Consider the following 14545-nt stretch of genomic DNA (forward strand, 5'->3'; position numbering starts at 1 on the left):
TAACATCAGTCAGTCCTCCAGCATCATGTCTGTCCAGTCAAGGCTTTCTTGATTTCATTGTCCCTCATCTGTATCTTGTCCACTGGAGAATGGTGGATGAGAAGCCACAGGACAATAGCACACAGGCATTGTGGTTGTGATGCCACACGGGGCTCTCCTGAAGCCTGTGTGTGTGCCTGGTGCTAACCCTTACATCCCTCTATCTAGTTCCGCATTTCTCTTTGAACCTCAGTCTCTTCATGAGTAAAACAGTACTTGTGTTGCATGCATGCTAAGTCACTTCAGTCAAGTCTGACTCTTTGCAATCCTATGGACTGTAGCCTGCCAGGCTCCTCTGTCCATGGGAATTTCCAAGCAAGAATACTGGAGTGGGTTGCCATATCCTCCTCCAGGAAATCTTCCTCACCCAGGGATTGAACCCACATTTCTTATATCTTCTGCATTGGCAGGTGAGTTCTTTACCATTAGCACCACCTAGGAAGCCCATTTACACAGTTAGACAGTGTAAAAATGCAAACCAGCTCTGCCTATTGCAAGTATAACAGGAGATAATATGTTAAGTCATTAAGAGTTAGATTATAAGAAACTTCATATTCTAGACTTAGGCTGACAGTAGAAATACAATGCAAGTCACATGTTAATTTTAGATTTTTCTAATATTTCTATTAAAATTTTAAAGTAAAAATTATTAATTAGAATCATCCTTTAAATCTACATATCCAAATATTATAATTTCAACACGCAATTAATTAAAAACTTAATGAAGCATATCATAGTCTTATTTTTTTCTCCTGTACTAGGTCTTTGAAGTTCTGTGTATATTATATACGTCTCACACCTCTCATTTCAGAGTGAACACATTTCAGGTGTTCAGTAGTTACATGCGATACCACTGGACAGCCCAGCTCTAGACTAAAGTTGGACTTCATTCTATGGATGACAGACAGCCATGATCAATTCTCACCAGAAGAGCAATAAGCACAAACAAGCAGTTTAGGGAGCTTTAATCTGGCTTGGGCTAGGGGCAGAGCTGTTCTGCTTCAGTGATCCAAGCAGTAGACCGAGAGACAGCAGCTTTATTTTCTGTCTCCCTGACACCTACACAAGACCTGAGAAAGAGAGTCCTGAGTAATTGGTTGGATGCAGCCATCAATCAGCAAGTCACCTGGACCAGTGGCTGCCTAGATCTGTAGAGCACATTAGAGAAGAGCCTGGGATCAGGGCAGAAGGATAGGGGCACTGCAAGAGAAAGAAACCAGATGAGGACCTGGGAAGGTGACAAAACGACCCTCCCCTCAGACCTGGTAGAAGCTGCTGAGACTGAATGACTGGTGAGAGAGAATGAGGAACTGGAGCTCAAAAGATGGAAGTCACTGGAGCAGCCATCTCCAGGGGGCTTATATGCATGTGGTAGTGACCAGGGAAAAAGTCAAGTTCATGTGGACATTCCAGTTCTCAGACGCTTGGAACAGCTAGGAGGGGTTGTCTGGAGACAGGAAAAATGGTTTGGAGAAATCTTGAGCAGCAGGTTTTAGGCAGCTGATGTTTGCTGAGGGAGGCAGCGCACCCTCCACCCCAGAGCCCTGGTCCAACCATTTGCATTTCATGATCCGATCGTGTTCTCCAGGGACCTGGGGTGAGACAGCTCAGGCAAGCAGCTGTTTTCACTTTAAACAGTTTTAGACCAAAGCCTGCGGCCATGAGCTATCTCTGTGACACAGGTAATGAGTCAAGGATGGAAAACGAGCTAACATACGTGGCCATTCCCCGACGGTGCATGCTCAGTGTGCTGCCTGTAATGGAGATGCCAGGAGGACACCCCCACTCTCTGCCTCTTGTCTTCCCTTCGCTGGCTTTGTTCTCTTGGGCGCTCTGCTGCAGGAGCTCCAAGCAAACATCTTATAGCCTCACAGCTAGTGAGGAAAGAAAGTCTTTCTGCCAGCTGCAGTTAGCAGAAGCTTGGAGAAGCACTCAGGCTGGCCAGGCTTGGGTCACATGCCCTTTCCTAGGCTGTAACTATGGCCATGTGATGGAGAGCCACTGCTGGTCCAGCAAGGTCAACATGCTGTATCCACTCTTGCCTGGGTGTGTTTCTATACAAAACAAGAGTTTCAGGTGCTAAGCAACCAAAACATCAGCCTCTCCAGTCACTGATAGGAAGGCTGCAACAAACAAGGAGTCCAACCACCTAGCTTGGATCTCATTCATTACTATTGATTCAATGAGTATGTATATTGCATTGGATACTAGGCAGTAACTAAAACAGACATGATCGCTGTGATCGTGGTCATACAACCTACTGAGAAAGGCAGACAATAAACAAGTTAAGCAGACAAATTTTTGCTAACTGTGACAAGTGCCTTGAAAGAAACCAACACGGTGAAGTGAGGAAGAAAACTAGGCAGCTATTTGGGTAGAGGTTTTAGAGAGAACTCAGAGGAGAAGCCAGTAAGCTGTGATCAAGACTAAAAAGGAGCTGAAGGGAGAGTGAAGGGAAGATGGTTCCAGGCTTGGGGAGGAGCTCTGTGTTCAGAAGCCCTGAAACAGGAAAGAGACTGCCCCACATGGAAGACTGAAATAAGTCCAATGTGGCTGGAGTCCAGTGGAAAGGCAAGAGTGAGAAGATCTGCCTCTTGAAAGTAGGCAGAGTCCAAGCACACAGGGCCTTCTAGGCAGGAAAAGAGTTCTGGTACTGCAAGGCTAGAACCTTTAACCCTCAGAGTACTATGAAATAGTTTATATTTTAAACGAGTGGAGGGACTCCCCTGGTGGTCCAGTAGTTAGGAATACACCTTCCAATGCAGGGGATGCAAGTTCAATCCCTGGTCAGGGAACTAAGATCCCACATGCCATGAGGCAGCTAAGCCTGAACGCCACAGTGGGAGAGAAGCCTGCATGCCACAATGAAGATTCCATGTGCTGCAGCTAAGACCAGATGCAGCCAAATAAGTAAATATTAAAATAGTGGAAACAGATTAGGTAAGCAGCTGTGACTGCAGGAATTCAACAAAAGTTGGCATGGCTGAAACTACAATAATGGCAGTGGAAAAAAACGGAAAGATGAGAAATAAATTTGGGAAAAGGAAAGGAGGCAGGGCTTGCAGGGGTGGATGCATGGTTTGAGGGAGAGGGAAGAATTATAGGAGACTCCTTGGACTAAGCAGTTGGATGCATGGTGGGATCATTTACTGAGAGGGGGCAAATTGGAGTCAAGTCATTTAGATATGGTAGAGATGTAGAGCTCAGCTTTGGACAGCTAATTTTGAGATACCAAAATGTTAAAGAGACATTTGGATATTTAAGTCTGGGTTCATCAGAAATTTGGGCTAGTGATAGAAATCAAGTATATATCAAAACATACAAGATATTTAAAAGTGAGGGCATCAATGAGATTATTTAGGGCGTGACTATGGGAGTAAATGAGAAGAAGATCTAAGATGAACTCACAAGAAACTCAAAACTAGAGATGGAAGAGGAGAGACAACAAAAGAGATGGAAGAAGATCAGTCAAATAGGAGGGAAACTAGGAGAGAATGATTCCATAGATGCCAAAGGAGAGCATGTTTCGAGGAAGAAGAAGCAGTGTATCAGCGCTGCTGAGAGGTCAAGTACAGGGTGAACAGAAGAGTGCCATTGAATCTGGCAAGATGGAGATGTTGGAGAGCTTTGCCAAAAGCAATTTTCAATTGAGGATAAGGGTGACATCTGGACAGAGGTGATTAAAAAGCCAGTAGGGATGTAGAGCATGGAGACAACGTGTGTATACACCCTTTCAAGTTTTGTGAGAGAAGTGGATTAGTGAAATGGCAGCTGGACAGAGATTCAAAAGCAAAGAACATCTTTAAGTAATTGGAGAGAGATACAAAGAAGTGCTTCCTTTATCTGTTTTATAAACTGTCTGCAGTAAGTTCTTATTTGAACACTGTGTTCTTAGAAGAATATTCCATGGGACTAGATGTTCCCCAAGGTCCTTTCCATATCTGTCATTCTAAAGTTCTACAACTATTCCTGTTTCAAAGGTCAGAAAGAAAATATTCAAGACTGGTGTCAGTCTATTCAGGCTGCTATAACAAACTGCCATAGACTAAGTAGCTTAAACAATAAACATTTGTTTCTGACTGTTCTGGAAGCTGGTGTTCAAGACACCAGCAGATATATACCATCTGGTGAAAGCCCTCGTCCCGGTTCATAGACAGCTGTTTCTCATTGTGTCATTACATGATAGAAAGATGAGGAGAAATCTCTTCAGTCTCTTTTTGTTGTTGCTTAGTTGCTAAAGCTGTGTCTGACTCTTTGCAACCCCATAGTTTTTCTAAGCAAGATTTTCTAGGCAAGAATGCTGAAATGGGTTACCATTTCCTTCTCCAGGGGATATTCCTGACCCAGAGATCAAACCCATGTCTCCTTCATTGACAGGTAGATTCTTTACCACTGAGCCACCAGGAAAACTGGGTTCTCATTTATAAGGGCACTAATCCCATTCAAGAGGGCTCCATCCTCATGACCTAATCAGCTCCCAAAGACCCCCACCTCCTAAACCATCACATTGTGGATTAGGTTGCCACATATGAATTTGGAGGGGACACAAACATTCCCTCTATAGCAACTGGTATCTAAATAGCAATTCCTCCTCTTCTCAATTCATTGGGTCCTTAATTTACCCATTCATTTCCCTACAAGGTGAGTCACAAGGGCAATGAATTTTGTTCTTTTTCACAGATAAGCACATAACAAGTGCTTAATAAATATTTGCTGAATAAATAAACAAATAGGTGGATGTTGTAAACCATCAGAATGCCTACACATGCAGAACTCATTCAACACTTACTCAATAAACATTAAGCATCTGACATGTGCCAGGCTCTATGCTAAGCACACCTCAGTCAGTTCCTCCTTAAAGTGGGAAAAAAAGACTAACTGCTTCACAAGACCATTGTGAGAATCAAATAAGAACTGTGGGCTTAAAAAAAAAGAAAAGAAACCTTGGCAAATGCTGTAGTACTTTGGAAAGATAAAATGTTATTAAACATGACTCCTGCCCTCAAGCAGCTTGTAGTAAAATTAAAGAAATGAGAAACACAGGAAGTGGATGAATCACTGCTTCAGTTCAGTTCAGTCACTTCGTGTGCGACTCTTTGCAACACAATGGACTACAAGCAGCATGCCAGGCCTCCCTTTCCATCCCCAACTCCCAGAGTTTACTCGAACTCATGTCTATTGAGTCGGTGATGCCATCCAACCATCTCATCCTCTGTCATCCACTTTTCCTCCTGCCTTCAATCTTTCCCAGCATCAAAGTGTTTTCTAATGAGTCAGTTCTTCATATCAGGTGGCCAAAGTATCAGAGTTTCAGCTTCATCATCAGTCCTTCCAATGAATATTCAGGACAGATCTCCTTTAGGATGGACTAGTTGGATATCCTTGCAATCCAAGGGACTCTCAAGAGTCTCCAACACCACAGTTCAAAAGCATCAATTCTTCCTCACTCAGCTTTCTTTATAGTACAACTCTCATGACTACTGGAAAAACCATAACTTTGACCAGATGGACCTTTGTTAGCAAAGTAATGTCTCTGATTTTTAATGTTTTTTTTTAATGTTTTTTAATATGCTGTCTAGGTTGGTCATTACTTTTCTTCCAAGGAGTAAGCGTCTTTTAATTTCATGGCTGTAGTCACCATCTGCAGTGATTTGGGAGCCCCCAAAATAAAGTCAGCCACTGTTTCCACTGTTTCTCCATCTATTTGCCATGAAAGGATGGGACCAAATGCCATGATCTTAGTTTTCTGAATGTTGAGTTTTAACCCAACTTTTTCACTCTCCTCTTTCACTTTCATCAAGAGACTCTTTAGGTCCTCTTCGCTTTTTGCCATAAGGGTGATGTCATCTGCATATCTGAGGTAATTGATATTTCTCTGGGCAGTCTTGATTCCAGCTTGTGCTTCATACAGCCCGCAGTTTCTCATGATGTACTCTGCGTATCAGTTAAATAAGCACGGTGACAATATACGGCCTTGACCCACTCCTTTCCCTGTTTGGAAACAGTCTGTTGTTCCATGTCCAGTTCTAACTGTTGCTTCCTGACCTGCATACAGATTTCTCAGGAGGCAGGTCAGATGGTCTAGTATTCCCAGCTCTTTAAGAATTTTCCAGAGTCTGTTGTGGTCTACACAGTCAAAGGCTTTGGCATAGTCAATAAAGCAGAAATAGATATTTTTCTGGAACTCTCTTGCTTTTTTGATGATCCAACAGATGTTGGCAATTTGATCTCTGGTTCCTCTGCCTTTTCGAAAACTAGCTTAAACATCTGAAGTTCACGATTCACATACTGTGTGTTGAAGCCTGGCTTGGAGAAGTTTGAGCATTTACTTTACTGGTGTGTGAGATGAGTGCAATTGTGCAGTAGTTTGAACATTCTTTGGCATTGTCTTTCTTTGGGATTGGAATGAAAACTGACCTTTTCCAGTCCTGTGGCCACTGCTGAGTTTTCCAAATTTACTGCCATATTGAGTGCTGCACTTTAACAGTGTCATCTTTTAGGATTTGAAATAGCTCAACTGGAATTCCATCACCTCCACTAGTTTTGTTCGTAGTGATGCTTCCTAAGGCCCACTAGACTTCATATTCCAGGATGTCTGGCTCTAGGTGAGTGATCACACCATCATGGTTATCTGGGTCATGAAGATCTTTTTTGTACTGTTCTTCTGTATATTCTTGCCACCTCTTCTTAATATCTTCTGCTTCTGTTAGGTCCACTACTGCTTCTGTCCTTTATTGTTCCTATCTTTGCATGAAATGTTCCCTTGGTATCTCTAATTTTCTTGAAGAAATCTCTAGACTTTCCCATTCTATTGTTTTCCTCTGTTTCTTTGCACTAATTGCTGAGAAAGGCTTTCTTATCTCCCCTTGCTATTATTTGGAACTCTGCATTCAAATGGGTATATCTTTCCTTTTCTCCTTTGCCTTTCACTTCTCTTCTATTCACAGCTATTTGTAAGGCCTCCTCAGACAATCATTTTGCCTTTTTGCATTTCTTTTTCTTGCAGATGGTCCCTACCTCCTGACAATGTCACAAACCTCTGTCCATAGTTCATCAGGCACTCTATTAGATCTAACCCCTTGAATCTACTTGTCACTTAACTGTATAGTCGTAAGGGATTTGATTTAGATCCTACCTGAATGGTCTAGTGGTTTTCCCCACTTTCTTCAATTTCAGTCTGAATTTGGCAATAAGAAGTTCATGGTCTGTGCCACAGTCAGGTCCCAGTCTTGTTTTTGCTGACTGTATAGAACTTCTCCATCTTTGGCTGCAAACAATATAATCAATCTGATTTCGGTGCTGACAATCTGGTGATGTCCATGTGTAGAGTCATCTTTTGTATTGTTGGAAGAGGGTGTCGGCTATGACCAGTGCATTCTCTTGGCTAAACTCTATTAGCATTTGCCCTGCTTCATTCTGTACTCCAAGGCCAAATTTGCCTGTTACTCCAGGTGTTTCTTGAGTCCCTACTTTTGCATTCCAGCCCCCTATAATGAAAAGGACATCTTTTGGGGGTTTTAACTCTAGAAGGTCTTGTAGGTCTTCATAGAACCGTTCAATTCAACTTCTTCAGCATTACTGGTTGGGGCATAGACTTGGATTACCGTGATATTTAATGGTTTGCCTTGGAAATGAACAGAGGTCATTCTGTTGTTTTTGAGATTGCATCCAAGTACTGCATTTCAGACTCTTTTGTTGACCATGATGGCTAGTCCATTTCTTCTAAGGTATTCTTGCCCACAGTAGTAGATATAATGGTCATCTGAGTTAAATTCACCCATTCCAGTCCATTTTAGTTAGTTGATTCCTAAAATGTCAATGTTTACTCTTGCCCTCTCCTGTTTGACCACTTCTAATTTGCCTTGATTCATGGACCTAACATTCCAGGCTCCTATGCAATATTGCTCTTTACAGCATCAAACTTTACTTTCATCACATCCACACTGGGTATTGCTTTTGCTTTGGCTCCATTTCATGATTCTTTCTAGAGTTATTTCTCCGCTCTTCTCCAGTAGCATATTGGTCACCTACAGAGCCAGGGAGTTCATATTTTAGTGTCATATCTTTTTGCCTTTTCATACTGTTCATGGGGTTCTCAACACAAGAATGCTGAAGTGGTTTGCCATTCCCTTCTCCAGTGGGTCACGTCTTGTCAGAACTCTCCACCATGACCCATCTGCCTTGGGTGGCCCTACACAGCATGGCTCATAGTTTCATTGAGTTAGACAAGGCTGTGGTCCATGTGATCAGATTGGTTAGAATCACTGCTTAATGGGGACCAATGTGTGTGCATCAGGCACTGGGTGTTTTATATGCCTTCTCTCACCTAACTGTTACACCCACACCCTGAAGTGAGCACTGTCACACCCATGGTGTAGATGCAGAGACTGATGTCTGAGAGGGTAAGTAAATTGCAGAAGCTACTCAGAAAGAGGTTAAAATGCATGAACATCTAGGTCTATTTTCAAACCTCGTACCTTTTCAAGAAAACATTTTCTTTCACACAAAAGTAAATCTTAGGAAGCATTTAAAACTGTGTCCCAGGACTTCCCTGGTGGTCCAGTGGTTAAGAATCTGCCTGCCAATGCAGGGGACACAGGTTCAATCTCTGGTCTGGGAAGATCCTTCATGCCGTGGAGCAACTAAGCCTGTGGGCCACATCTATTGAGCCTGTGCTCTAAAGTCCAGGAACCACAACTATGGAGCCCACATTCCACAACTAATGAAGCCTGGTGCCCTAGAGCCCATGCTTCCCAACAAAAGAATGGGAGTGAGAAGCCCTCAAACCTTGATGAAAGAGCAGCCCTCATTGACTGCAACTGGAGAAAGCCTGCTCACAGAAGCAAAGACACAGTTCAGCCATACATGAACAAATAAATAAATAACTTTTTAAAAAGAAAATATTATCCCTAGGTAACTAATACGGAGCCACTGTATAGTACAGGGAACTTCACTCAATACTCTCTAATAACTTATATAGGAAAAGGAATAAAAAAGAGGGAATATGTGTAAATGCATAACTGATTCACTTTGCTATACAGCAGAAACTAACACATATTGTAAATCAATTATAGTCCAACAAAAATTAATTTTAAAAAATCATATCTTTGAATATTGGGAATAGGATGAGTGAGGGAGGCAGCAACTATTGTTTACCCCATGTTTATTGAACACTAATCTCTGTGAATGTATTACATCATTTATTTCTTGTTTGTGGTATAGGGTCTGCCCGCATTTTGTATACTAACACAAAAGTCACCTGAAGTCTCTAATCCACTGGTATTTAACTAAAGTTAGCTCAAACAGTTCCCCTCATTCTGTGGAAAACCTAATGCCATTTCCAAGATTTTTTAAACATTCCTAGTGTTCACATTCTTGAGTCAAATTCCAGTTCCAAACAAACTCACCTCACCACACCCACCATCTGCAACTTATCTCCTGCTCCTGCTAAGTACCACCCAGATGTAAGATACAGATTCTTTGTGTCAACAAACCACTCACACAAGGCATTAACAAGCACATGGCAGGCTTTGCAGTATGTTTGGGGAGGCATTGTAGGTTTATAGCTCAGCAACGCAAATAGCTTCAGATTGACTATCAGGGGGGTTAAGAGGTACAAACTATTATATATAAAGTAAATAAGCTACAAGGATATATTGTACAGCACAGAGAACATAGCCAATATTTTATAATAACTATAAATGGAATATAACCTTTACAAATTGTGAAGCACTAGGTTGTACAACTGAAATGTATATAATATTGTACATCAACTGTATCTCAATAATATGTGCATGTATCTAAATCAAATAAAGAAGGCTGAGTGCCAAAGAATTGATGCTTTCGAATTGTGGTACTGGAGAAGACTCTTCAGAGTCACTAGGACAGCAAGGTGATCAAACCAGACAATCCTAAAGGAAATAAACCCTGAGTATTCATTGAAAGGACTTATGCTGAAGCTGAAGCTCCAATACTTTGACCACCTGATTCAAAGAGTCAACTCATTGGAAAAGATCCTGATGCTGGGGAAAAGTGAGGGCAAGAGGAGCAGGGGACGACAGAGGATAAGATGGTTGGATGGCAAAACTGACTCAACAGACACGAGTTTGAGCAAACTCTGGGAGACAGTAAAGGACAGGGAAGCCCGGAGTGCTGCAGTCCATGGGGTCACAGAGTCGGACACGACTTATCGATTGAATAACAACAATCTAAATTAATAAATCAAAGAATATAAAGTTAAAAAATGTAACTGCCAGACATCCCTGCTCATCTCATTGTATCGTTATTTCAGGAGCCTCTGGAGGGATCTCACTCTGCTCTTTTCTCTAGAGGCTCCAAGCTTTATCTCAAAATACTCTTCATTTATGAATCCCCCTAGTGGACACTTATGGAATTTCCTCCTAGCACCTCTTCATCTAAATCCCAGTCCCATATCCACCCGCTGGGAGTACTGCTTAGCTCTCACCTGACCCCCAGTGATTGGTCAAGGTGTGACTGTCAAATCCATATTCAGCCGAAAAGACTGTTCCCTGGGACTTCTGGACTTGGACCAGAGAGGTGATCAAGTCAGCCTCCCATTAGTTACGGGGGCTGTAACATATAACTCTCTGGAGATGCTGGCTACAATACTCCAGGAGGTAAAGAAAGCCACTTTGCAGGAAGACAATGAAGCATATTTACAAAAAGGAGTCAAGGAGAGAAACAATAAGAGATGGAGAAAGAAAGAGTCTTGACAACATCCAACATGGTGGTTTTGGATTTCCAGGAGCCCAGCCATTTTCCCGTGTGGCCCCATCCCAGACTCTTGCCTTCTAGTTGCAGGAACCATGGGAGACTTTGAAGCATTGGTCTTTCTCCTCTCTTCCTTCCACATCTGTATGTAAATGAGAGCAGTAGAGAGATGTATCCCCATCCATGGGAATTATGCCAGTTGAGTTAGAAGACAGAATCAGCGTGCTCTGATTAAAGAACTCAGCCAACTCAAGACCACTCCTGAGTACTTCTGAGTAAAGCAAGGACACTTGAACACTTCTCACCAGGTGTCCCCACCCAGCTTCATTGAGAATCAAGTGTCAGGTTCTTACCACCACCCTGCTGGCTGCCCTCCTTACCTTGGCTGTCATCCTAGGGCAGACAAAAGGGAACAGAAGCTCAAGAATTTAAAGAACTTGCCAAAGTCACAGCTAGCAAGAAGCAGACACAGAATTTGGGGCTGTATCTGTGTATGTTTGGCTAACACCATGTTGGGACAGACATGCAGGCCCAGGGCTGGTTGTGTGGGAATGGGAGAAACTCACCCAGCCAGGGTCTCCCAGGTTCAACCTTTTCTATTATTGTTATTCCTTTTTCTCCTTCCGCCTTGTTTTGATCTCAGTGAGGCAGCTCTGAGCAGTGGCTTGAAGCAAGATCTTAATTCCTTGCCCAGAAATTGAACCTGGGTAGCCTGGATGAAACCCAGGAATCCTAGCCACCAGACCAGCAATGGCTAGAGGCTAGAAGCTAGTGTTCCCTGGATTTTTGCCCCCAGTGAAAAATGCATTTCTTATGGAGGCAAAAACTGTAATGCAGCTACAAAGTTAATCAGTACAGATATAGCACAAGAAGTGGGAGAGCACACAGAAACCATTTGTTTAATAAAGACAGAAGCAAGGCAGAGACGCACGCTCAGAGAGAAAGTGTGTGGGCGTCCACCCTAATGAAGAGGAGCAGAGTAAAGAGGTGGTTAAGTCATTTATATAGAGCAGTTCTTTTAAGTCTTTGTTTACCTTTAGCCAAGTGTATGGTTTCTTTCTCTACTCCTGACCTGCCCTAGGACCCTTCCCAACATGCAAGCACAAATTTTTCCAAGGATGGAGTCTGACCCAAAGGCCTAGGGGACACCCTTAACATCACATATCACTGGGTGGTGCCCCCCTCCTTTTTGACCCCCAAAGAGGCTTTCTGCACATGTAGAATGTCTCCTTTGTCCAAAGGATGGGAAATATATGACCTCCTGATCTTTTAACAGGGTTTAGTCCCACTCTGTCCCTACCATAAAAATGCCCCATGCCCAGTTATTTACCGTATTCCTGTTGCTGGTTTTTATATTGAGGTGTAGCTCTTGAAATACAGACAGGAGTCCAGTCATAAATACGTAGTCCTAGAGCCAGTTTATCTCTGGCTTCAGGAAATGTAAACAGGGGCTGGTGATGAATGGCCAGCCTGGAGCTCGTCTTCTCACCCAGGAGGTGTGAACAGGAGGCCAGTCGTAAATGCCTCACATGGAGTCCATCCATCTCCTGCCTCACTTTCTCCTCCAAGCCTTCTGGGGCCCTAGGACTCCAACTGGCAGGAAGGGACACAGGTGTCCCCTTCCCTCTGAGTCCTGTCAGGAAACTTTAACCACTGACTCATCCCTGAGAACAAGAGGATCTTTGTGCCAAGGACCCTGAGCTGCCCTAAGGACAGGCCATTATAGAGAGAGTTCTGAGTGACAAACGAAGGAACGAGAGAGCAGCCCTTCCCACACGTGGTTCTTGAACGGCCTTCCCCGGCCTTCTCTGCATCCTCTCTCTTACTTTTTTTTGAAGAGAGAGAGCCAACAAGTTACACTACAGCCTACTGTCTGCTAAACAAAATGGTTGTTCATAGTCCTCACACCATAACCCCAGCATCCATCCTGGTCCACAATGGAGATCCATGCAGCCTTTGGAAAGTCAGTAAAGAAAGCAACAAAAGTTAGAAAGTGTGAGTATGGATGTATGCTTGCACAGAAGAAAAGGACCAGGATGAAATGCATCAAAATGTTGGAGAGGGGAGTGTATTTCAAGTAATGTCTTCTTTACACTTTTCTATATATTTCATGCTTTATACAATGAACCTGGATTACTTTCACAATTAGAAAATCCCTCACTGAGTATCTCTGCGCTTTAGTCTCCATGGGCATCAAGTGTGGGATCACACCTGCCTCGCTTCTGTCATAGTCTTGCTTGGGGAATGATGTGATAATGCCTAAATTCACATGATCCACAGCACCAGCTAAGTTTACAAACATGAGTGTGTTCATTTTTCCAATTTCATCTTGCACTTAAGCAGCAGCAAGCCCTTGTTATTAAGCAATACAGTGTCTGCCCTCTTGGGTCTCTCCCTAGTAACACTTATATGTGAGTTCCACTGTAAACATCAGAAATCCAACTAACTATGGCAGACACAAACCAAGAGTATTTCCCTCCTATAAGAAATTTGGAGTTAGGCAGTCCAGAACTGGACCACTGTTTCAAGGATCCAGGCTCCTGGCTCAGCATCTTTAGTTTATGACTCATTCCTGTGGTCACAGGAAAGCAGCTGTGCCTCTAGGAAGAGCAAAGGAGGAAGAGCTTTTTTTCTTTTCACTTGAAATGTAAATTCTGCCTATATCCTATTGGTTAGAACTAGATCACATGACCACCCCAAGCTGCAAGGGAAGCTTGGAAGTTCACTTTTCACACTCTATTCAAGCTAAGGACTTTGGTTCTGCTTCTGAAGGCCAAGTGGTGTGAGAACTGTGAAGTCTGACCTCTCCCCAAAGGAAGTTCAAGTTGTTATCAGTCACTGAGTGTGTTTCTGCCTTGCTGTATTGCTGTTAACAATTGGTCCACCGCAGGGGTAAAGCTGTCGTCCCAGTTCACTGAACAGGCCATGGGGGTCTCATGCTTGGTTCTCATGTAGCAGTTATTCAGGTTACACTCACAAGCACAGTCAGTGAGTATGCCTCAATTATAAGTTTAGAGGACAGGAGGCTGGGTCCTCAAGGGCTTCTTGCCTCAGCTGCAACCTGTGTCAGATATGGCTCCTCTGTGATTCTTGAGACACCAGTTTTGAGTCCAGACTCCCAATAGGATGTTGTTTTCTTACTGGAAGACCTCAGACTAGATCACCCCAATCCATGTCTGATACAGCTGAACATTTCAATGGAGGCAATCAGAATCTCAATGCCTTCCCCACAGGAGACTCTTGACCCCTCTGCAAATCTATACTTTCTCCCCAAATCAGCTCTGAATACAAGAATCATAGGCAGGGTTCATCTCCCTTAGGCCACATCAGGCTTTCTTCTGTCCTTTTATCAAATCCAGAGGAACCTACACTTACATAATTAAAAGAGCCCACATCATGGGTTCTTCCTGAAAACAAATATTCCTTAAAGTGATTTGTCATGAACACCCAGGTAGAAAAACAGCTATACTAAAAGTATGTCATATTTCATTGGATACACCTGCTACATGCATGCAAAAGTGATTTAAGACAGAAGGGGACTTCTAGTGGTTAAGAGTCCACCTGCCAATGCAGGAGACAGGTTTGATTCCTGCTCTGGGAAGATTCCACATGCTGCGGGGCAACTAAGCTCATGTGCCACAATTACTGAGCCCATGTACCCCAGCTACTGGAGGCCTGTGCACCCAAGAGCCTATGCTCCACAACAAGACAAGCCACCACAATAAGCCCACTCACCAGAACTAGAGAGTAGCCCCTACTCACCACAACTAGCGAG

Source organism: Cervus elaphus, chromosome 19 (genome assembly GCF_910594005.1).
Source record: "Cervus elaphus chromosome 19, mCerEla1.1, whole genome shotgun sequence".
Taxonomy (NCBI): Eukaryota; Metazoa; Chordata; class Mammalia; order Artiodactyla; family Cervidae; genus Cervus; species Cervus elaphus.